We start from the raw sequence: 24,349 nt of genomic DNA, 5'->3' as shown, positions 1-24,349 counted from the left end.
ATTAGTCTTGGCTATAAAACAAAAACCAACGTGACAAAAAAAAAAAAAAAAAAAAAAAAGACTGTGATTAAGAGGAATGTGTACTCTGGCAAGATGTTTTAGAAGACAGCTTGACAATACAAATCATGCTGGATTCAGGGCCTTCGCTCAAGTTGCAGGTCATAAAACAGATAAGGTCCAGATGTTTGGCAGGACACACAAGAAAAAGAAGAAGAGCGTTGAAGGAGCCAGCTTTCCTTCTAGTCTGCTACTGGTGGTCACATCGTTCCTCATAGGGGCCCGAGCGCAGAAACAAAGCATTACACGTCTTCTTCCTGTTCTGCTCACATGAAAGCATGAGCCTGACTTTTGTTTTCTTTCACATACCAAAGATTTGAACAGTGCTTGGTATTATAACTATCTATCTTAGACACAAAGGGCGGCCACGTGTGTCATTAGGTTCTCATTTCCTGACGAGTTTGGAAGCAGCATTTTTAACCTGGATGAAATTTTGGCACCTTTTTGAGTGTGTCTTATGTAAGCCACTCTACCAAAGCCCAGGCTGTAATCCTCAGCTGGCAATCTTTTACAAATGCCGAGAGTGTGAGAAGAAGAAACTGCACTGCAGCCATGTAAAATCATCACCTTTTTTTAATGGCCCATAAAAATACCAAGCTCGCGCCCCATGCTAAGAGAATAACCCACATTACGGGAGTGAGTCAGTGAAGTGTGGCGTAGGACGTGCTACGTAGCGATGCGCGAGGAAGCGTATTGTAAAAAAGCCCCGTGAAGGAAGCTCGGAGAACTCGCAGGAACTCCACTTCTTTGTGGATTGCATTTCAAAGCCATCGAGAGCCGGCATAAGCAGCTTTGTACCTGGGCCACCTTTCCTCACTTTCTAGCACTTTCTAAACCTATCTGTTGTTTGGCTACAGCTTGTTATCAAATCTCAGATGCCTGATTTTCACTTTCTTCAGCCTTGGGGACACAATCTTCAGTTTTCCTCTCCCACACTTTTCCACCATTTTACAAAACTGCGATTCAGGCCGGTGGAGCCTCTGTATCAAATCTATTTGTTGGTAAAGCCTTCTTCAGACGAGAGCCTGGATTAGGCCTGATTTTAGCTTCTGCTGCTGCTATTCAGCCAATCCTGTTGTGTGTGTGTGTGTGTGTGTGTGTGTGTGTGTGTGTGTGTGTGTGTGTGTGTGTGTGTGTGTGTGTGTGTGTGTGTGTGTGTGTGTGTGTGTGTGTGTGTGTGTGCTTGCACTGATGGCCAGTGAGCTCCGCCAGGCCGAGCTATCCGCAACTTGCCAGTGAAAGTTCACTCCAAGGCCAACCAAAGCCAGCAATTTACTGTCATCGTGGTGGTAGGACATCAAAAGTTTTACATGTGAGGATCTGCGTTGTGTTATTTTTCAGAAGCATCAAACTCAGAGCCTATCAAGAGAATTCATTCTAATGAGAGGGGAGGATGTTGAAGTATCAAGGCAGCGATGTGGAGGCTTCTTTAGCCAAGCTTTACTTCCATCAGGCCACAAAGATGAGTACAAGGTGTGTGTGTGTGTGTGTGTGTGTGTGTGTGTGTGTGTGTGTGTGTGTGTGTGTGTGTGTGTGTGTGTGTCTGTCAAGAAGCCTGGGAATCGACTGTGCACAGGCGGAAATTGAGAAAATGTGGCAAGGAAGAAAGGCATGACCGAAGAAGTAGCAGATCCTCTGCTCCGACTGTAAATCACACCAGAGCTCAAGTCCACGAGCGAGAGGCAGAAAGAGAGACAGAGTAGAAAGAGTTATCCAGAAAGAGCTAAATGCGAGCTTTCCCCCCAGCTGGAAATAAAGGGAATACTCCGAGTTCGCAAGTTCAACTGCTACACCTTTCTGTTCTTTCTTCAACTCTCCACAGAGAGTAGAACTCAGGTAGCCAAGAAAGTGTGTGTGTGTGTGTGTGCATGTGTGCGTGTGTGTGTGTGCAGCAGCATTAACATTTAATCCTTATAGTCGAAGCAGCACATAAGAAAGCTTCCCTCCTCTTCTTCAGCACATCTTAACCTTAAGCAGACTTCAACACTTATATTAAGAGTGTGTGTGTGTGTGTGTGTGTGTGTGTGTGTGTGTGTGTGTGTGTGTGTGTGTGTGTGTGTGTGTGTGTGTGTGTGTGTGTGTGTGTGTGTGTGTGTGTGTGTGTGTGTGTGTGTGTGTGTGTGTGTGTGTGTGTGTGTGTGTGTGTGTGTGTATGGTGTCCACTGAGAACCTACAGTGTGGTGTAACCATGATAATGAAAGCTATAAATCACCAGGACCACATGCCCAGTCTCAGAGCTCATAAAACTCTGAACAGCCTGACGACAGAAGATTGTCGTTCTCTAGACTTTAAACATTCTCTCTCTTTGACTTTTCTTTTCTGGCATTTCACTTTGACGCGAGAAGCAACAGCAGTGGCGGAGGTAATGCCACTCCACAGCGAGTCATGGTAAAGACTTCTGAAGTGTGTTTCACTCCATTACACTGGGAGAAGTTTATCTTGAAGTCTTTTTTAATGCACTTTATGAGGCTGAACCAATATTGGATTCTTGGGCGGTTTTCGAGGAGAACATTTGAGAGTGAGTTGTCCGGATGTTGGTCAAATATGAGCATTCAAATGCAATCAAAAATCTGCAGTCTTGGAAAAAATAACTTGATTGTGGTCCTTGCTTTCATTACCTGACAGTGGGAAAGATTTCAAGTCTTCTTCATTCTGTGGAGCTGTGAGTTGGGATTAGCAGACAGTGTTGAACGAATACGTTTGTGTTTGCACAAAAAAAAAAAAACTGTTGTCAGCATGGATTTGAATTCCTAATCTCTGTCACATGCTGACCTGAGTAACATTTCAAGTTGAAAATAAATAATTACAATTGTGGAACACCTCCAGTGACATGTGTCCCATAAAAACTCCTGTGAGACGCTGCTGACAAGAACTTCATTAAAAACAGAACCAGTGTGTGATCTGCGACCCGAGAAAATAAAGATTTCACACAAACATGTCAGTCAACCAGCAGGCTTTGTGTATTTGTATAATAAGAGAGGAAGAAGCTGATCTTTGTTTGGACTTAACAACATGGTCCAATTTGTTTCACGACTGGTTTTAATCTCATGATGATATTATTGACTTTATGTGTGTCAGTGTGTGTCAAGTGTGTCAAGAAACGTGAAGTCAGGAAACTTGAGTCACTGCTTGTCAGAGGCATGTGCAAATGTAACACACACACACACACACACACACACACACACACACACACACACACACACACACACACACACACACACACACACACACACACACACACACACACACACACACACACACACACACACACACACACACACACACACACACACACACACACACACACACACACACACACACACACACACACACACACACACACACACACACACACACACACACACACAAATGTTCTTGGTGAGGAAGAACAGCTGAGAAAAACTTGCAGCTCTTGCATCAAGGTAAACAAAAGAGGGAAAGAAAGAGACGCTTTTAATCCTGACACGGTGAGAGACGCACGCCGGGTGCTTATACAGCAATTAAGACCCAGAGTCTTGTTCTCCCTCTTCTCTTTGTTGTGCTGACGCTCCAAACAAAACAGACTGCACCAGCTGTAGTCCCAGGTAGCATCATTAACAGGCAAAGCAAAACACTTTCTCAGAGCGTCTGTGGGCGCACGTTTGAAGATAACTGATCAGCTCGACATGAGCGAGCCGTCGACTGGAAACACAAACGTCCACGTCGCTGCACACCGAGAGCTGCTTCTTTGATTGGGTTTCTCTTTTTCACGTGCTGGTAGTCAGCGGTTAAACATGAGCGGAGGATTCACTGGAATGAAAGTACAGACACGGCAATTTACAGCTGACACACTGAAGTAATGCTTTATTATTACTCGACAATGAAAGAATATATGATGCCAGATCCAGACAATCAAATCGGAGAGATGCTCACAATAAGAACCGCGACAGACGGCCGATTGTGTCCCGAAAGAGCGCGTCTACGATAACTGATACGATCATAACGCTTACACATCACAGCGTCAGATTCATTTCGGACAAATGTAGTGACTTGCAGAGAGGCTGAGACTGGACCAGGTGACTCGTCTGACACGCTTGCACTACGACAAAAATCAGATTGACTTTTTAGCGACGAAAGATAAATCGAGGTGTGATCGCGTGCGTTAATTCAGAATCACAGTGAGCCAGAAACACAAAAAAAATAAAAATCAAACTCAAAATCAAACTTACTCAATATAATCCCACAATAAATGAGATCTCACAAAAGAACCCAAATCCCCAAAATATAAACCAATACAAACATGAACCTTCGAATTAACTTTATCAAATGAATTTGACCTGTTAGCATGTTTTGATGTCTTCGCTTCTTTTCCTCGCTGTCTGACATTATCCCGCTATCTTCTTCTTCTTCTAACATCCTAAAGTCGACTACTTCTTTAGCCGATAGCGTTCAGTTCCGCGTGTCCTCGTTCATGTCATGAGCGCCACCAGTAGGAGGCATGAAGTAGTGACGCGGTAAGTCAAACAGGCAGGGGGAAATAGTGAAAAAGGGGATTTTAAAAATGTGCATCACAGGAGTCAGGATGAAGAGATATTACCATTTAACCTCAGTGTCTTTTAGTTTAGCTCATGAACGTGCCACGAGACAAGACAGGAAGCAGAAGGTCAATCAATCAGTGACCAATCAAAGTTGCTGTTGCATGAATATAACGATGTATCGATATCTCACAAAGGAACGCGGTTGGAGACCCCTGAAGGAGAGGTGGTATTGACGAAGCATGAAGCAGCGAGGAGGGAAATGGCTGAAAGCTATCGAACACGAGCTGAAGAGAGCAGATTGACAGCTGCGTGTTTAATGGCCGTGAGAAACAGTGCGCAGGGGTTCCTGTGTGATCGGCGTGAGAAGGGGTGAGAGGGGAGCAGAGGGCCACCAGCCCTGTGACACTTGTGACAGATGTGAGGATTTTGCACCACCCGAAGGGGCCAAACAGAGAAAAAGGCCTTTGAATAAATAAATAAAAAAAGGCCCACTGCTAAGCTTTTTTTTGTGCTGCTCCCTCGGCCTCGCAGCTCACCGCCAAAGAAAGGGTCAAGCCGTTGCTTGACTACAGGCATCTTGGGCTTTTCCTGGCAAAACAAAACAATTAAATGCGGGGGTTGGATCTTCTTGAGCGTCACCTTTCCCTCCCTCTCTCTAAAAACTCTGCTGCTCTACGAGTGGTCCTCTTTTCCCTCGACTTCTTTCCTTAATTTCCTTTGACGCAACTTTTTCTCCGTCATCTGTCTTGGGCTTCCTCCCTGCTACGTCTCTGTACTGAGTCCAGTCACCGGCCTTATTTTAGATTCAATCAGGTTTTTGCTGCATCTCATTTTCCAATCCATTTCACCCTCTTATCTGATTTCCTTTACGGCTGAAACAGAGCTGCAGGGAAGGCTTCGGGTGGAGACGGACAGTGCCAGAGGCAAAGTACAAACTTTTGCACAGGGTACAAAGAGAAACCCCCCCCCCCCCAGACTTCTCTCTTCTACTCCTCCTTGAGTCGCCCTCACACCCTGGGATGGAGGAACAAGTAACGTGAGATAAGTTCCTGCTGTGAGTTTTTCCTGCACTGCTTATAAATTGCAACAACACTGTTTCATCCATCCATCAATCACCGCAGGCCTCCCTGAGCCCGAGCACGCTCCGTGTGCTCCAGCTTTTCTAATACACACTCACTTCTTTAAACACTATGAAGTGTGCTTCAATTAAATTCCAGTGGGATACTTTCCATTTGAAGAACATTCATGTTATATCCGACTATCAATAAGTGCTTTCTCACGGTTTGAGCCATGTCGGCATGACTTATGAGGTTTATCTTTAAATCACATATTTCAACACGTCACACACACAGGAGGAGTCTCAAAGAGCCGGAGAAACAAGCAGCTTGGCAGAAGATCCCAGAGGAAATAAAAAATACTTATCTTACCCTGCAGCCTCCCAAATCAGTGAAGCTGTCGTACTTTTCCTTTCACCCAACTTGTGAAAGTGCATGAAGCTGAAACGTTGGCGTTTCTAAATGAAAGGAGACACAGCTCGACGAGGTTTGACAGGTTGTTTGACAGAACAGGTAATCTAACGCCCATCATTGGAAAAAAAAAGCCCACTCTATGAAGGGAAAAGTCGCCTTGTGCCCTACAGATTCCCAGCTGGCATCTTTTTTTTCCACCCAGCTGGACACTGCATGCACTGAGCATTAAGAAGCCCAGCTCACAGTGTTTAGTCAAGAGAGAACATTAGAGCAGAAAAGATCACAGTCGCGGGTGCTGCATGCGTTTCTTTCAATCCCTAAGTGCTGATAATAACAAAGAAGTTTGACAGTTTTCTGTTGTGTGTTTTTTTTTTTCCCAGAACAAACTTTTCTTAAATGGTGCATGTGAGGGAACGTCGGTTTGTCTTGCTGTAATGCGACTTCAGAGACAAAGAGAGAGGAAGATAAAACACTGACGCCTCTTCCTTTAATTACGGAGGTCTGCGAGGGCAGCGCGATGAGCTTTTAATAACAGTAGCTGTGATGCAGGCCTTTTTAAAACAGAGCTTGTGGTGTTGATAGGCCTCTTCCTGATAGACACCTTTAGAGCATTATTCCCTTTTATTTTTTCTTTCAAAAGCTTTAATACTGCTTGCATATTCTGCCAAAAAGAGAAAGAGTCGGCAGCTGGGGAAATTCACAATGACAAAGTCTTCACTGACGTTCCTGTCCGCAATCACAGTGTAACACGTTGCCACAACATGAGGAGAAGAAGTGAAGGCTGTCTGTGTCTTCAGCGGATGATGAAAGGAGATTTCTTCTCGGTGCATTGCTCTGCTGACAAGTGGGATAAGAGAAAGCCACATGGGGAAGCTCTAGTCGAGAAATTTAAAAAAAAATTTGCTTCTAATTACCGCTGTTGGAACCTTGCATTATCATTATTACACTGCAAGGTTTTCTGACAACACAACAACTGTGCTGCCATGGCAACACAGAGCCGGAAGAAGTGTCACGTTTCTCGCTGGCTCGCGTGTGATCGGCCGCGCTCAGTGTCAGTCTGTTCCATCGACCTGTGCTCTTGTGCTGGAGCTTCTGTGAAGAGCGCAGGTGGACAGCATCAGTCCCGCTCGGCTGCCGCCGCCGCTTTCACCCATGGGCTAAGCAACGGCGCACAGCTGGGCTCATGTGATGTTATGTAACGCGGCGCCACCCCCGCAGGCCCTGTTCACACTACCCCCCTTCTCCTCCTACTCCGCCTCCCACTAGGGCACCGTTGGCCATTTACAAGCAGAGGTGCATTGTGAGAGAAGAGTGCTCCGCTACTCTCACAACCTCTGCGGATATCTGTGTAGCATTGAGCTGTGAGAAACTGAAATATTGAAGAGGAAACCTTGCATTGAGAGAATACTAAATTTAAGGCCCACTAGCGATGTCTGGAAACCTTCTCATTGCGTTCATATTGTTGTCTGGAATAACCGTGCTTTTCTATTTTATTTATCTGGATAAAACACACAATGTTTTTATGTCACCGCCTTAAATGTCTAAAATGCTTGGGTAGATTTCAGAGTAGTATTCAACAACTCGACAGCGAGTCTGCCTTCACTCCTTGGAAACAAATTTTGTTACCAAGCAATACTTGCCAAAAGTGGAATGGCACCGGTTGCCTGGCAACATTAGCCTATTGAATCTCATATCAGGAAGCTACAGTATGAGGAACGGGGGAGCTTCGAGCTACAAACCTCCAGATACTCCTCGGGTCTCAGGTAGAGACTGTGATGTCCATCTGTAATCTGATATCTTATTAAAGCCCGGCACCTCCTCACATCAGCCCGCAAACAATCCCACACCTAACTTCTCTGCAGACACTGAGAAAAGGAAAGTGGCGAAATATGATGGGATTCAAAGGCAAAGGAACAATTACACTGAAACCATTTTTATAATCTATTAATAATTTCAGTCTGATGGAGCTTCTTTCATTTTCATTTATGGAAAAAAAAAAAAAAAAAAAAAAAAAAAGAAGAGTCTATCGGGAACTGGACAGCTGGTTCAAGAAAATAAGCAATTTGAATACATTGCAGGAAGTTTGGATGAAAATGTTTCAGCAATTGTTGAAACTTTATGATCAACGAGTTTTTGTGGGTTCACATTTATGCAACTGATGGTACTTAGTTTGACTCCTGTTAAATGTGTTTCATGCTTCGCTTTCAATACTCACAAATAGATGTGTACTAGTGTGATTACACCCCGAGTAGCTCCCTGGCAGGATAGTTTGCCCTTTCCACTGGTTATTTTGTAAAGCTGTGTTCACTTACTTACTGGGAAATTAACCTGGAATGAAAAAAACCAGTCGACGTTTAGAAAGCAAAAAATAGAGAGAAAAAAGAGAGGCGGACAGAAGGAGGACCCATTACTTTAACATCTCCTCAACCATGGCTGTTTACCCCGTGTGTTTGATGAGATGTAAGAGACTTTTAGGCAGCCACTTCATTAAAAACAACCCAGTAGGCCATCACTGAAGAGGCTTTACTTCCAAACTGGCCTGCTGTCAAAAGAAAGAACCATCAGGGCAGACAGCTCTCGTCCCATGCGTCAGATGCCTCTTAATGAAAAAACAGCAGCTTACTTAAGACCGCACATCTCACATCCATAAAGTACTGATGGAGCTTCTCTTCTCGCAGCACGGAGAGACACAGCGGAGGCATTAGGGATGACTTGTCAGAATGCCACTGGAATGGATCAAAGCGCTACACGGTAAGCCGCCTCCGATGACCATTTAAAGCACTTGCTATGGAGTGGCTCGCTCGATACGAGTGCCTGGGTAACAAGGCAGTAACAGTGGGAGATAATTGGGATCGGGAGGGATGGAGAGGTAACAGGTGTGAGGAGGAGGAGGAGAAGAAGAAGAAGAAGAAGAAGAGGAGAGGAGTCTGCAGCGGGGGTTCTCTTACAAAGAAGGTCAACACTAAATGCATCCAGCGTTTTTCAGCATGGTTATAAACTGTATGTCAGAAGTGGACGCAGCCTCCATGTTGTCCCCAACTGGTTTGTGGACTGGTGTTTGAAAGGCTTTCTTTTTCTTCTTTTTTAAATATAGGTTCTGCTAACGTTTGGGATGTTTTGTTTGTACCAAAAGTGAGTGACCATATTTGGACAGGATTGTTGGTACAGATTGTTACACCTCTATCATGACTGAGAGGATGACGTCAAATAAATTTGTCAAGTTGTACTGAGGTAATAACTCATGTGAGAAGTATGTGTATTTGCTCAAATGCTTCTGTGATCTCTGACTGCATTTGTAAACTTGTGCAGTGCCCCCTGTTGGTCATAAAAAAACATTTCAGGTGGGGGTGGAACTTTAACGCGTTAGTAACGATTAATTACAAGAAAGTAACGCATTCAATTTTTTTAACGCAATTTTTTTAATGTAATCACAGTTTGCCTCATAAACAGTGCAGAACTGTTTGTCATTCCTTCGCGCTAGCTTATGGCGCGAACTTCGTGCTAGCTTTTCCCAGCTATGCGCAATCTTCACCACAAGTACTTTAAGAAGCGTTTGCAGCCTAAACTCGACCGAAAGACTGTCTTCAGGACCAAAATTAGTAATTCAACTTCTGATAAACTTACAAATTCACTCGCTAAATTGATTGCTCGGGACTGTAGACCACTATTAGACTTTCCCATATGTGACTTTCCCCACTTTCTCTCCCCCTTTCCAACCCTGTCCACTTTCCTCCACAATAAAGGCATATATATATATATATACTTGCCTTAATATATTAATTATTAGAAAGACCTTAATTAATTAGAAAGACCTGAGTTAATTAGTTTACATTTTTAATCAAGTCCCACCCCTTATTTCAGGTCAAACCTGGCTCAGACTTCAGGAGTTTTGATCGGGTCGGATATGGAAATAATGGAAGATCACGTATTAAAGGATTTTCTTAAGATTATCGTGACTGGCGGAGGGACACAACACGTTGTGACCTCACATGAACAATGGTTGGGTCAATTCGAGGACTTTGTGCAGAGAAAAAAAAAATACAAAAAAGTTTGGGTGTAGAAATAGCTGACAAAGATAACATGGATTGTCTGCTCCAAGGCGTGAGCTGGAGGTGCGATTTTAGCGGTCTTGTGCTTTTCAGGTGTCCACCACACCCGTACAGGTTGTCTCTCTGCTGTCGCCATTACTACTGTCTGCCCATGTCTCTCGGGTTACTGTAGTCAGGCTTGACTTCCTGCAGCTCCTTTAATGATGTGATCCTCAAAATTCTACATCCTAAATATCATATTTACTTTCTCAGCAAGACTGGATTTTTTTATAACATGTACACTATAAAATAATCTTTAAAATATCTTACAGCTTCACTTTCAACATGATTGAACACCTTTGTTTTTAACTGGAAATACACTGAGGTTTCCTTCATTCACAGTGATGTCAAGCTCACACCATGGAAGAGGAGACAAAAGTGAGAGGAACTCAGCAAAAAAAAATAAAAAATACTAAAAAACAAAACAAAAAAAACAGTTACAAATGGATGAACAGTGGTCTGTTACTATAGTCTTAAAGGCTGCATGTGAGTCTTAATCTTTTTTAATCAGTCAGGGTGTTTGTGTCTATGAAACACAACCAGAACTTAAGATAACATCTTGAACCAAGAATCAAAGATGATTCTTCTTACGCTCAAATAGAAAAAAAAAGACAAGAAAAAGGCATTGTGTCAGTTTTTCCCGTTTCAGTCTACATGGACATGAAAAATAATCACACGTCAAAACAAGGCATGAGCCTGGCCTTTTTCTCCCAGCAAGTCTTTGTTATGAAAAAAAAAAGAAAGTATAAATTAGTCTGAGATATTTTTCAGTTTGCCCTCTGACCCACGAAGGGTCAGCGAGGTTGGCTTTGCATTCACTACATGACAGCAGCAACAAAGCCCATTGGAGTCGGTTTCTCAACAACCTGCGTGTGTCGCCCAACACTTCCAATCCTGCTTGTTCAAATAACCCTTAACCAGTTCAGGCACAGGTAAATATTCTAAGAACCTCTGTGAACGAGGAAGGTAAATACACACCTACAAGATCAGAAGGTAAACACACACGTACTAAGTGGAAGGGGGGTTAACGTGTCCCATGCAGATTTCATTGTTCTTCAGCACGTAGAAGCTGAAAGCAATGAGGTCATCCCCATTGTGTACACGCGGCGCTGTCACACATTCTCCTCCATGCCACTGTTCAGCCGTTTCTCAGCTACAAGCATGGTATGTTAAAAAATCAGTGAAAGACGCTTCAAGCTTCAAAACACCAAAAACCTGAAATCTATTAAGTCAGAATCTCCACTCTAGCTGCTTTCAAGGCCATCACCTTAAAAAACACACACACACTCCTTGTTGGATGAGCACTGAAAGGTTGCAGTGAGGACTACAGATCATGACAGGCCACTTTCCTGTTTGGGTTTCTGCTTCCACCACCTGCAAGCCAGATGTTGCACTGCTGGTCATGGAGGACTCAATCCTCTGCCTCAAAGAAAATTAACTTCTGGTCCACTAAAGCTCGTCCAATCTGGTCCAGTCTGGTTGATGTATAACTGAAGGACAGCTGAATGAGCTGATGAATCGGCGTGCCAATCAATTCTAACTGTATTATGAATCACCTGGGTATTTTGAAGTCTCCTTAAAAGGTCAAATGATAGCACTGTTCAAGAGCATCACAGGATCAGTTCATGTTGAACCGAAGGTCGGGGACAAAAGCAATGTGAAACACACAACGTTTAGTGATAATAACAAACAGCAGCAAACAAACGTGAAAGATGTGCAGTCCAGTTCTTAACATAATTGAGACTAAATAAGCATCAAATCCCTCATTAATCAAGTGTCGGTGTGGAATTCAACACGATCAGCGTGATCTCTGGCTGGATACGAGGAGCTGCAAAGCAAGCCGACTGTTCAGGGTTCAGCCAACAGCTGCTGCTGCTCTCAGTGCATCACGATGGATTTATGTGTTTACCTCCCCTGGCAAAGTCGAGAACCTCCTGGAACCCTCAAAACCCCAAGCAAGATGTCCACGATTACAGTGATCCACCAAAGCTTTTTTTTTTTTTTTTTGCCTTGGCACAATGAGCCAGGGCTGAAGCCTCGTTCAGCTTTTCTAAGCGACTTGACATCCATGTGAACGTAGCGAATTCACACAATCTGCAATTCTCTTCTCCAAATCCCCCGTCATAGTTTATAAGATCAGATCAGTCTGTACGACTCGACAATAAGACTGACTGTCAGAAAGCTTAGAACTGCTTCACTCATACAAGAAACAACCAGCTCTTCATTCGCCACTTTCAGTGTTTGGTGCAAGGTTGAAGGATGTAGCATAGGATATAACTTTATTGATCCCCAATGGGGAAATTCAGGCGTTAGAGCAGCTATAAAAAAAAAAAGTCAAAAACCGAATAAAATAGTAACATAAACATAAATACAATTCCATGTAGTAAGGGGGGATATACAGAGGACTATAATGTGGTGGACTCAACAGGACAATGAAAGAAAAAAAAATAATGTGCAGTGAATGTCATGTTAATGTGACCAATGAAAAATGAAAGTGACATGTGTGATCAGAGGGTTATGTAAACAAACCTCATGTGCTGCTGCCTATGTTGTGTTTTCAGCAAATATTCACAGTCTGATGTGTGTAGATACAATTCTAGTTGGGATAGAGCAGAGACAACATATCTGTTAAATGTGACCAAACCACAGACCCTCAATCATGCAGCTCAGCTTCTTCAGTTTTAGAGTGTTAAACTCCTGATGAACAACGATCGCGACGTCTCATTATAGAGAGTGTGGCTTATTCAGAGAGGAGTATTACAAGTATGGAGAAAGGGTGATACTTAGGCTGCACTAGAATCAGAATACAGTCCGTTAATATTGATGACTCTGTTCAATATGAAGCTGTAAAGGGGCACACTCAACTGCAACATCAGCCATTCCCGAGTCACGCTTAACACGTAAGGTACATGTCATAAAACGGAACATTTCAGTCAGTATATCCTTTAACCTGGTGACGGATTTAAGACGGCTAGTGAGCTAACATTCTCCGTGACGCAGAAGAAGAGCGTCAGAGGGAGACACCGCTGTTTTTTTTTTATGGCCAAACTGTTTTATTCAGTGGTTTTACTGCTTTTTATTGGAAGGCGGTCTGTTTTGAAGAGGAGGCTCTATTGATAATCCATCTCGCTGTAAAATAATGAACACTGAACTAATCTTATCTTTCCAAAAAAAAAAAAAAAGTCATGCACCTAAATGGCTGCCTTTCTGCTCCGTGCCAGACGAGAGCCTTGCATTTTAGAAATGTGCACCAGTTTTATTTATGTGGATGATAATCGGGTATGTGATGAAAATCTCAGGAACGATGAACATTGTAAATGACTTTGGTACTCGTTTCTTAATGTCTCCAGCTTGCACCCAGTGCGGAGCTTTATCTGACAAAAGGCAGGTACTCAGGCGCTCAACAGCCTTTTTTCAAGTCACTGACTTTAAGGGGGGCTACCCTTGGAGAAATGTAAGATTTGAAAGCTGATTTTCAGAGGCTTTAAAAGCACTTCATCACCAAACGATCATAGACTGAAATGACTCCGCTGTATCTTTTATAAAGTTACACTGCTTCAAGAACCTCAAATAAACTTTTTGTTTATAAGAAGAGCAATAAAAAAGAAGTAATCCTTCTTTGAATCATTTAAAGTATCTCGAGTAATAAACAGGTCTCTGCTTGAAATGGAAGCTTCAGTATCTTAAGTATAAGCCCTCCCTAACCAGCCCATTACCAGAGACATCAACATGGCCACAAAATGATGTGTTTGGTTTGTTGGGACTCAGAGAGGCATTACAGGCCAGGATGAGAACTCAGAGTGACAGTGAAATCACAGAATCTGTCAATTACAGCCCGACTTAATGAATCCATTTCAAGGGTGTAAACAACTTGAAAAGCATGCTAACTGTAAAGCCAGATTTTTCTCTTTGAACCGACTCTTCACGCTGTGGTGGCTCTGCGATATGACACAGAGGAACACAACCTTCCTCACATCTTACCGCAGCCCATAAAATAGCACACGGCTTCAAACCCAGGGCTCGGAGGTTTGGAGGCTCTGCATGTGGGAGAGATTGAGTTTGATCAAAAAGGGAAAACTTACTGCAGACAGATGACAGCTTTCCCAACTTCAAGTAGTAACAGTTTCCTTTAGATCAGAGAGGGGCGGCTCCGTCCAGCAGTGACCAACAATGACCAGGATGTGTCTTCTTTTAATCCCGCTCCTCTTTTTCCTCTCCTTGTGTGTGTGAATGTCGTCAGCGGACGTTTCCCTACAGCAGCATCAGAAAAGTAAGAATGTGTTAAGGAAATCACATGCTTGGCCCCTCAGCCTTTTCTACAAACTACAGACACAGCCTTAAAACATCGACATGTTTCTCAGAACCAAGCTCACTGACTGACTTCTTTTTATGTATTTTTTTTTTTTGCTTTTACTGCTTTTTTGGTCGCTCCATCAAACTAATCTTTGATAAATATATTAATCACAAAATAAGAGGATGTCATATTTTTGGTGCATTCTGCTTCCATTTCATTGATATATAAACAGCTGTGCTGGCCGATGTGGACCAAAACTCATAACTCGATATTTTTTCGATGAACGGTGATACTCGATTGATACGTCTTTTATTAACAGTCAGTTGCACAAGTTTAGCATGTGCATGAAAATAAGAGAGAGAGAGAGATGAGAAGTAGGTGAACTGGAACCTCTATAGAAAACACATATAGCATTATTTTAAGGCAACATAAACTATATGGATATTAAGGTTATTGTCTTACAATATATCGTGTTTCAAAATACATGGATATATCTTAAAAAAAACTTGATTTATCGCCCAGCCCTGCTGTGCAGTCTCTCTGGCCAGCTTTGACCTCCAAAAAAAAAGAAAGAAATATTATTGGCAACAAAAGGACAAATACACAACACAAGTATGATATAAGGCTGTATTAGACAGCCATGTCCAGGTAGTAACAGAGGCATGACGGAGTTAAGACCGTGTGTGTGCATGTCTGACTGTGTGTGTGTGTATGTGGAGCTTCAGCAGTGCCATTACGCAATGCCAACTATCAGCTCGGGACAAGTATAGGACAGTCTGGCAATCAATAAGAACGAGTATGTAATGATCACTCAGCTTAGGAACAGAGCTTTTGTGGAAATGCAGTCTGAAAAGGGCTTTTTATTTATCAGTCAAAGTCGACCGCACATGCAGAGATTAACAGATTCTGATGCTGATTGTACGTTCCTCTGGTCTGCTCGAGCCACTTTAAATACAGAACTGAAAAAACTCCAGTAACACAGAACAGGTCTCCAGTGATTCTGGTGATTTCTCATTATTCCAGCAGCATTGTAGTTGTGACACAGTTGAAAGGCAGCTACCACCACAGCTTGCACTCTCAGACAGGGATTGCAATGCAGGTTTTCTCTTGGAAAAAAAAAAAAAAAAAAAAAAAAAAAAAGGTAAACATAAGCTAGTTTGATCCAATGTTTTTCAAAATCATAGGTTCCTGGCAAAAAGCCGGGAAAAAGATCAACATTTAGAGAAAAGAAAACACAGCAAGAGTCGAGGGAGAGAGACAGAGTGATGAGAAAAGAAAGAGAAAGTTCCAGTCAAACTGATGAGACAGCTGGAACACAACTCTGCAGATCTACAGATCAATACCAACATATGTGGAGGTGAGATGAGTAAGGAAAGGTGCTTTAGCTGATGGGGGCAGTTGAAATGCTGGGGTCACTTGCCCCACACTCAACTTAATATAAACCACTGGTTCGCATTATGTAATAGAAAAGGGCGATGAGTAATTCAGTCGTTAAATTGAGTGGCCTGTCATGCTATCATATGCTTGAACGCCGGCACACTCCCATGAGGATGGCTCAAATGTTCCAGGGGGACGTGGAAGAGTTAGCTTTGTTCATTTCTCAAACTGTTTTCACCCCTGAAAATATCTCAGGAGGACTGCTCCTCAAATCCTCCCAGCCCTGTTCACATGTGCACCAGAGTCCGCCTTACGACACAGTACTGAGAACATCTGCCTTCATATCACTGCTACGTGTAGTTTAAGAGAGTCCCTAGTTCAGCTAAAGTGTGGAGAAGAACATATCAGCAAATAAAACAAAAAAAAGAAGAAAAAAAAACCCTCCTTAGAAAAAAAAAAACAACAACCTGAAGTCGTTGTATCAGAGTCATGTGACACAGTGGACTATTTACATTGTTGCCATGGTGTTAGTCTTTCATTCATCAATGACATCCTAATTAAAGCCTTGGCAACAGAGATATTTAAAATAATAATGATAATAAGCCGGATTTTCTTAAAGCATGAAAACATTCAAATTAACTAAAGAAAGAAAGTAAATTCTCTTTCTACTTCATAACCTCACGTTCTTTTAAGAAATGCAATCTGGTTCCACACTTCAAGCAACCAAATAATATCTGGAGTGGTTAATAGCTGTGCAATTTCCTGACAAAAAAAAAAAAGTGTGCATAAATTTCAGGCTAATTTTCTCAAACTGGCACAAGAGAGACAGTCGCAATTAACAAATCCAGCGGGGTCAGAAAAGCACTTCTATCACCAATACCAGCCCAGGCAGCCAACAGTGGTGACATCCTTTTAGTCATCCAGCAAGACAGACATTTGAGAGCTCTGTCTGCTTGGAAACAGATGGCAAGGCAGTTGGTGGGAATGTCGGCAACGCTCCCCTACATGTTTGGGGATTAGATTAACAGTTCCTCGTTCCTACGATGCCGTCATAGAGATTGAGAGAGGGAGAGTTGAAGAGATGATGATTAAGACAGTCATCCATTTTCACACACACAAACCCATACTGGATGCAGATTTATGAACAGGTTTTTTTTTCCACCTGCCATTGATTTCTTAAACCGGACAGTGTTTTGTGGATCTTCTGTAATCAAAGTCAAAGACATCTTTACTGACAATGTTTGACTTTATACTGAAAAATATCAAAATAGTTTCTCTACTACCCAAGATGTAAACTGTAAAAAGAAGATACAAAAATAGAAATACAAGTATACAAAAGATAACGTGCATAAAGATGTGAATTCAAAACAACAAGAACACCACCACATGTGCATGGACTTTGTTTAACAAACTACTAACAACTGATTATAACCAATCAATAATTCACTGAATTGCTCTTGTTGAATAAATTAATTAGGGATGAATAGTTAGCTTCATCACACAGCGCAACGACCGCAGACAGTAAGGAAACTCAAACGAAGAAGAAATATGATGTCATCAACTTGACTTTGTTGCTAAACATAGCCTTCAGTAAGGACAGTGTTACTCAGCTCTTGAGTACTGGTCGTAAACCAGTCCACCATGATGATTTGGTCCATTGCGGCGTGTTGGGGAAAAACCCCCCAAATGACGCTGCTTGTTACAGTTAGCAGCATTTCAAATGAGTTGCTATGTGTTCAGTCAATTGAATACTGAGAAAGTTCACAGGCTTCTATTGTTGTTGTCATGGTTTCAAAACAGGTATTGATTATATGAAAACCCTATGTCTGCATTGGAGTGGTTATTCTGAGTTAGATACTTTTGACTCAGGAACAAAGCAAACAGTACTCCTGGCTCCACTCCACTCTGAAGCTTTCAGTAAATGATGTTCAGCATGTTGAATGATGCGCGTCTTGATGCATATCATACTCAGAGTTCCTCGCCATAACTTTCGTTTCATCATTATCGCGGCATCATTTTTACATCATGCCAAACATGATTGTATAAGTTAGCTCATGCTGATAGCATCTTAGCTTTTATTCATTCTTACATCTCGGTTCCTCTCTGTGCAGAGCTCTCCATCTGTACAGTGTGTTCCTTCTGCATGGATTAGCCTGCGTAGTCATTGTTTCATCATGTTTTTACAAATGTTTTGCTCATCTGTCACCACTGAATCTGAAGGGAAGAGAAGGGGGTTGTAATCCTCGCTGCTTTCATGTGCCATAATCCCCATTCGCAGCCCTAATTAAGAAGTTAGTTAGGGAAAGGGGAGCAAGACGGGGAAATTTTAGCTTTTAAATCCTCTCACCTCAGGTACTAAAGGTCCTGATAAAGCCTCAACAGAGATGCCAATTTATTCGCAACGGATCAAAGAGATGTGCAATTTCAAATATCAGAGAAAACACCGCAAGGGCTGTTTGTTATGCAAAAACAATATGTTAGCTTGCAATTCAAATGTTCCAGAGCACACAGACCTGAGCGGCTTTTTTTTTTTTTCTTTAAATCACTGCACCTAACTCTTAAGGGATAAGAAAGTTAAGAATAATGCAATGTTGGACGTAAAAAAAAGTAAGTCAGGTCAAACTATCTGATGAATGGTCAGATACAGATCAGTGTTCGCAAACAAGTGAAGTGTTTCATTCTATTTTGTCAGACAGTGTTTTGTGACGTTAGCTACAGCGGTAGCAGAAGTGACGAATGTCTCGGCATGTAAGATGTGCGGCGCGCAACTTTGGTGACAATTTACGAGTCCACAACTTGGCAGCGGCTTGGCACATCACTTGATATTGAAGAGTCGAGCTTTATGTCACAGAATTTGTATCAAGATTGAAGCGTGTCTTTTCTCCAGAATTGCATCCCCCCCCTCATTGTTTGACATTGACAGGGCGGTGGCAGTGTGGACTGTGTTTTAGTCGCCCCTGTGGTTTGCTGTGTTTTCTAATATTTCTGTGTTGTTGTTTGTTGTCATTCTGAGACTCGTGTCATGAAGTTGACCGCCTGCCGTCTCACTGCTTCTGCAGTGTACCTTGATGCAGCCACAACACAAGCGGTGATGAAAGTAGAGCGCACACCGCCACAGCAGGCTTTGCTGTTTTTTTTGCAGTGTTTTTGTAATGCAGTTATCCCTGCAGCAGCCTGAGACTTTATTGTCTTTGTATTGTGTCGGTCTCAAGTTTCATATGCTGACGTTGTTTTCATATCGCCACTCATCCAATACTTTAACACAGTGAAAGGAACAGGACGTTGGGAAGGGATTATTTGAAACGAAATGGAGGTAGAAAGCGTTTACAAAGGTTGACAGTGTAAATGTAAAAGTTGTTGAGGGAACTTTAATCAGGGTTAAACATTTATACCATGATGCCTGTCTGCAAGCTGCAAATCCTGTTTTTAACATCAGGCTTTGTGACAAACATCGTTCTATTTGTTACCAGGACAGTTGTCCCTTGTAGACCCTCACTGACAGTTCTTTCAGCCCAGACTAAGCCATCAGACCTTTTTTTTTTTTTTTTTTTTTTGCTGTATTCCCTTCACTGTTGGCTCTGACAAAAACACCACACTGTTTGTAGTGTGAAATATGCTTCAAATGGGCAGCACTAATTAGATAGTGGAGCTTCCTGGAATAAGTCTGCTGATGCAATTACAGATGAGAATGATGAATTTAACACAACACACTCTTGAAATATGAGGAATCCTATTTGGATTATGGTAATAATCTGCATAAATTAGAGTAAGAAGGCCACCTGTGAGTTCTCCTCGAGGGGAAACCTTCGTCTGCAGACGGCCTACAGTTTTATTACGTAAATCATTTTGTCCTGCAATGATCTTCTCTCTGTTAACGAGTGTTTCTGGCTCCTCTATTTCTCAAAGCACAGCCCACCCCGAGACCTTAAAAAGGGGAAACTCACATTCCATTCTCGCACATGCAGAGACAGAGAAGAAGGGGAGGGAGATAGAAAAGGAGAAGAAATGAGACAAGAGGAAGAAAGAGAAAAAGAGAGGGGGGGGGGGGGGATTAGGAATGAAAGATAAGGTGAGATGTGGACAGAAATGACAGGTATGTCAGAGTCTTTCCTGGCATGAATTCCACAACAGGAAGGAAGCGAGACGAAAGGAAAAGGAACTGTCAGTGACGGTAGAAGGGAGCCGTGGGAGGTTGAGAGTAAAGAAGCGGCAATAGAAGCGAGAGGGAAGGGGAGAAGGAGGGAAATATGGACTAAATAGCCTGCGAAGCAATAAAGGGGGCAAAGAGAGGCCATTAACAGGTAAAAGCCCATTTACAGCTCCTGCTAGCGCTTAGAATTTCCAAGAATCCTTCGCAAAAAATGCAAGCTGGCCAGCTCAGGGACTCAACTGTCCTCCTTTTACCGACTTTGCACTTGCCAGGTTTCTGTGCTTGAGTGCACTGCCAAAAAATGTTGCCGGTTCCAGACAGGCCTCGGCTGCACATGAGAAGATTTTTGAAAGAGTGACCACATCCCAATCACAGTGCATGAGATACACATTGAAACCTTACGATGTTATGAGCAAGCACCAACCAAAGGACATTTTTCCTTCCCACTGCTGATTCTGAAACCTGAACTCCTGCATGCTACTATATTGATCTGATAGCAGTGCAATAAAGCTGTACTAAAAACCCTGCAGGAACGTAATATGGTTAGTATTGTTCTATGACCTGAATCATCTTAAAAAATTGTTTTACTACATTTTATGAATGTCAGTCCTGTACTGTATATCAGGAATTATACCACCTACAGGACAAACATTTCGCTTGTTCATTTCAGCCAACTACCAACTTGAGTCCCGTTTCCACCGAGCGGTCCGGCTCGGTACAGCACCCATTTTGCAGCGTTTCCATAGACTAATCCAGGGAAAGACTCCCAAATGACCGATCCGTACCGTCCCACCTTTTGGGACCCTTCCATTGGGGTGCCAAGAATATCGAGCCGACCCGAAAAGGTGGAGCTAAACACTGATTGGTCGAAAGAATCGTCACTTCCCGTGTGAAGTCGGCGAGCAAAACTCTGCCGTGTTTAAAGCATTGACACAGCTGATTGTTTACGTCTGTATTTCTCCTCGAGTCACACAGCCTTCTCTGAAACAACGCTTGATTCAGTTTTTGTAATAAAGAGTCAAATGCCAATGACAGAGTAGAAGAACTGCTGGATGTCTTCCATTGTTGGTTTTGTTTGTGTCGCGTTTTTGTCCTTGGTTGAATTTATTAGTTAGCAGTTAGCTGTTAGCGGTTAGCTGCTATCGCATGATGCTATTGGCATCTGGCGTACACGCCGCCTACCAAATAGGGCACGGGTGGCTGTGGAAACGCAAATGGGATCAGGCTTGATTGAACCACACCGTACCAAACTGTACCGATCCGTACTGGACTGCTGGGTGGAAACGGGGCTTTGTATACCAAATTTCATCAAACTCTGAGATGGTGAGGTGGGGCAGAACATTGGACCACTTGGCATGAAATGACCCCAACTTGTTTCAATTATGCCGAGAGAGCATCTTCAAAAAGATCCCCCAGTGTTCTAACAAAAGAGAGGGAGACAAGTGAGCTGTGGTCAAATCCAGTGGTTTAACCCAGGAACGCCTGGAGAGAGGTTTCAACTGGCCGACATCCAATCAGTACTTTCTCGATCCTAAAGCTGTCCATCATGCAACCCCGGTATTCCTCTCTCTTTTATTTTCTCCTACCTCCCCTTTAATTCGACAGCTACATGTGTTACAGAACATGTGCACCTCCACCGACACCCTTGATTTCAATAGCCTATTTGAAATTGAAGACGCAAAACAGCCTGGGCATTTAGAGGCGACATTGAAGGGGACTGTGCTGTACAAGCTGTATTTAGGCTGCTAATAGATACATGTAGGTTTTGGTGGTTTGTAAAAGGAACAAAGTCGTTCAGAGAATATATCTCAAATGCTGTTGTTATGATACAAGGTAAGAATTGACCCATCCGGGACAGCCACTGAATAGAAATGGTCTCTCTTAGACACATCTACTTGTTCAAGGGGGAAAAAAGTTGATTTAAAGTGTACGTGTGTGAGTGAGAGAGAGAGAGAGAGAGAGAGAGAGAGAGAGAGAGAGAGAGAGAGAGAGAGAGAGAGAGAGAGAGAGAGAGAGAGCTCCTTGGAGGGTTGAGGCTGGTAGCCTGAGGACAGACTCCACAGGTTGAGATAGCAGCAATAATAGAAAAGACTGGAGCTCTACAGGGGGTCCACTCACAATAAAAACCCCTCTCAGGGTGTCATTGGGGGAAGAAGAGAACTCAGACAAAAACAAAAAAGCACGGACCAACAATTTAGACATGCAAACTTGGGTCAGAATGAAGACTAAATCTAAGCCTTTGGTTCAGTGTTCAGATGAAAGCATTCATGGCACCTGCATCACTTCAATAAAGCCCTGTTACATCACTACTCAAATCTGACAAGACTACAGGGACGGCCATTTTGATTAATGAGACTGGTTTTGACAGAGCAGACTGTCATGCTTTAAATTTATACTTGATGTCATGCAAGTTCCTCTGTTGTCTCTGCAGTCACCCTTATAAACAACATTTAAATATCCAAGAAGCCCGTTTTTTTTTTTTTTTGAGACAAGAATCCCAAACTTTTTTTCCCCTGCAGAAACTAACCCATTTCTACGTGGATCCGCTGCCTAAAAAGCTTGAATGAATGTCCAAACAACAAGACAACGATGCATAACAGAAAACAAACACCCATAACTGCACAGACAGATGATGGTTGTGCCATGTTCAGAGGTAAAGCCTCCTTTGAAAATGACAGGAAACCCAAGAGAGACTGCAGCAAGCCATCACAATTAGACAGCAGCACACGCAGGGTCTAAAACAAACAACCATTACCTTTATCTGATGGTCACTTTGCATGGTTTCCTGTTTCTTTAAAAATCCATGGTGAATCCTTGTCTACATTTTAAACTGCAGGCTGCCTAATGAAGAGAGTGGTGACCATAAAAGCGACACAACTCGAAATGTTCCCCTCATAACCAAGTGATAACATCCCTCGCCAAAATGATTTTAGCCGTGACACACCGCACATCAACCTCACTAACTATATCCGACTGCTCGTTAAAGTTTTCAGTGTAGTTTTTGGCCACCTTAAAAAAACATTTAAGAGACTACAGAAGACCGCTCACCTAAACACAGACACAGCAAAATATAAGCGACTAAAGCATTAAACATGACTGTATATCAGAAACTAACGGTGTTGGTGTCTTCCTGTCTATGTGCGTGTGTGTGTGTGTGTGTGTGTGTGTGTGTGTGTGTGTGTGTGTGTGTGTGTGTGTGTGTGTGGGTGGGAAGCCAAACAGAAGGGGAGAGCGCACTCACCTTTATCAATTTCCACCTAGTCGTCGTTTCTCCAGAAGAAAATAACTCTCCCTCTAACCAGCCACCACCGGCGAATACAAAAAAAAGATAACACGAAACGGTTTTGATGAGTTCGTGGCAGAAACCCCTCTCGGTCTCTTCACCTTTGTGCGTGTGTGTTGTCGTCCGTGCTCACTCTGCCGACCGCCTCTCGGTTTGTTCAAATCAGAAGTTCATACAAAGTTGCAGCGGTTTGCTCCGCCTCGCGACGAAGATGAGGTCACCGCCTCCCCTTCAACTTCTCAAAGGCTTAAAACCTCGCGATAAGATCAGATAGCCTTTTTCCCACATAGGATGAGTGCACAGTCTCGCGATAGGGCCGACAAAAAAAAAAAGAGCGGACCCACTGCATGCATGTGAAAGGATGGGAGGGAGAGAGAGAGGGAGAGAGAGAGAGAGAGCGTTGCTCTGGCAACAGAGTCGCATAATGGCCACCTAGGCAAAGCAGCAACTGGTGTTTGTGTTGAAGGTTGAAGGTGTTGATGAACGCTGAAGGTTATGAAACTACGGAAGCTCGTTTTGTATCTTCACTTTTTAATGCATCCCGATAAAGCAACATTAAAGGCCACAGTTAGCCTAGCTGAAAGATGTGTTGCCAGAAAATCAGATTCATTTGATGAAATATAATTATGACATAATTGACAACAGCAGCCCATTATTACTGTCTCGTCTAGTCACAGGACAGGACATATTAAGTCAAGAAGATAAGATGCTTGACCTTGGTCATAGTTTAGCAAAAACTGGTGTATAGCCTATTATACTGTACGTCAAGAAGAAGGCATTTACTCTATTTCTATTCCTGCATTTAATAGGTTAAGTAGCCTATTGTAGTGTTTGATTCATGAACCAGCACTGCCAGTTGACCCATAACATAGTTCAGCCAAATGCACTATTCAAATGGCACTGCATTAATTTATAATTTTCTATTTCTCAAGTGTTTTTACTGTTTTGTTTTGCTGTTTTTTGTTCTCTTACTGTTTTCTTTTGTGTCCTATTCAGAGAGGCACTCCTTAAGCCTTTTTTGAACAAGTACAGTTAAGGCTTTCTATTCAATTGTATTGTATTCACTCCTGGTTTAGATCTGGTTTGATCCCCACCAAGAAACATATTGGATATA

At 42.7% G+C, this 24,349-nt stretch overlaps 1 protein-coding gene across 7 annotated transcripts in view; it reads right to left on the bottom strand.

The window, feature by feature from the left end:
- The window catches only part of sipa1l1 (signal-induced proliferation-associated 1 like 1), an 83,715-nt gene extending 60,122 nt beyond the window's left edge, over positions 1-23,593 (bottom strand). For 6 of the 7 annotated variants that reach the window (XM_079344435.1, XM_079344436.1, XM_079344434.1 and 3 more), the window contains exons 1-2: positions 23,194-23,593; positions 14,214-14,382 (exon numbers count right to left, since the gene is read on the bottom strand). The gene's annotated coding sequence lies outside the window, so the exon portion shown is untranslated. The remainder of the gene's footprint in view (positions 1-14,213; positions 14,383-23,193) is intronic. The other variant, XM_079344438.1, reaches the window with a different exon arrangement.
- Positions 23,594-24,349: the final 756 nt, after the last annotated feature.

This window comes from Symphodus melops (assembly GCF_947650265.1).
Source record: "Symphodus melops genome assembly, chromosome: 1".
Taxonomy (NCBI): domain Eukaryota; kingdom Metazoa; phylum Chordata; class Actinopteri; order Labriformes; family Labridae; genus Symphodus; species Symphodus melops.
This window is presented reverse-complemented; position numbering and strand designations above follow the sequence as displayed.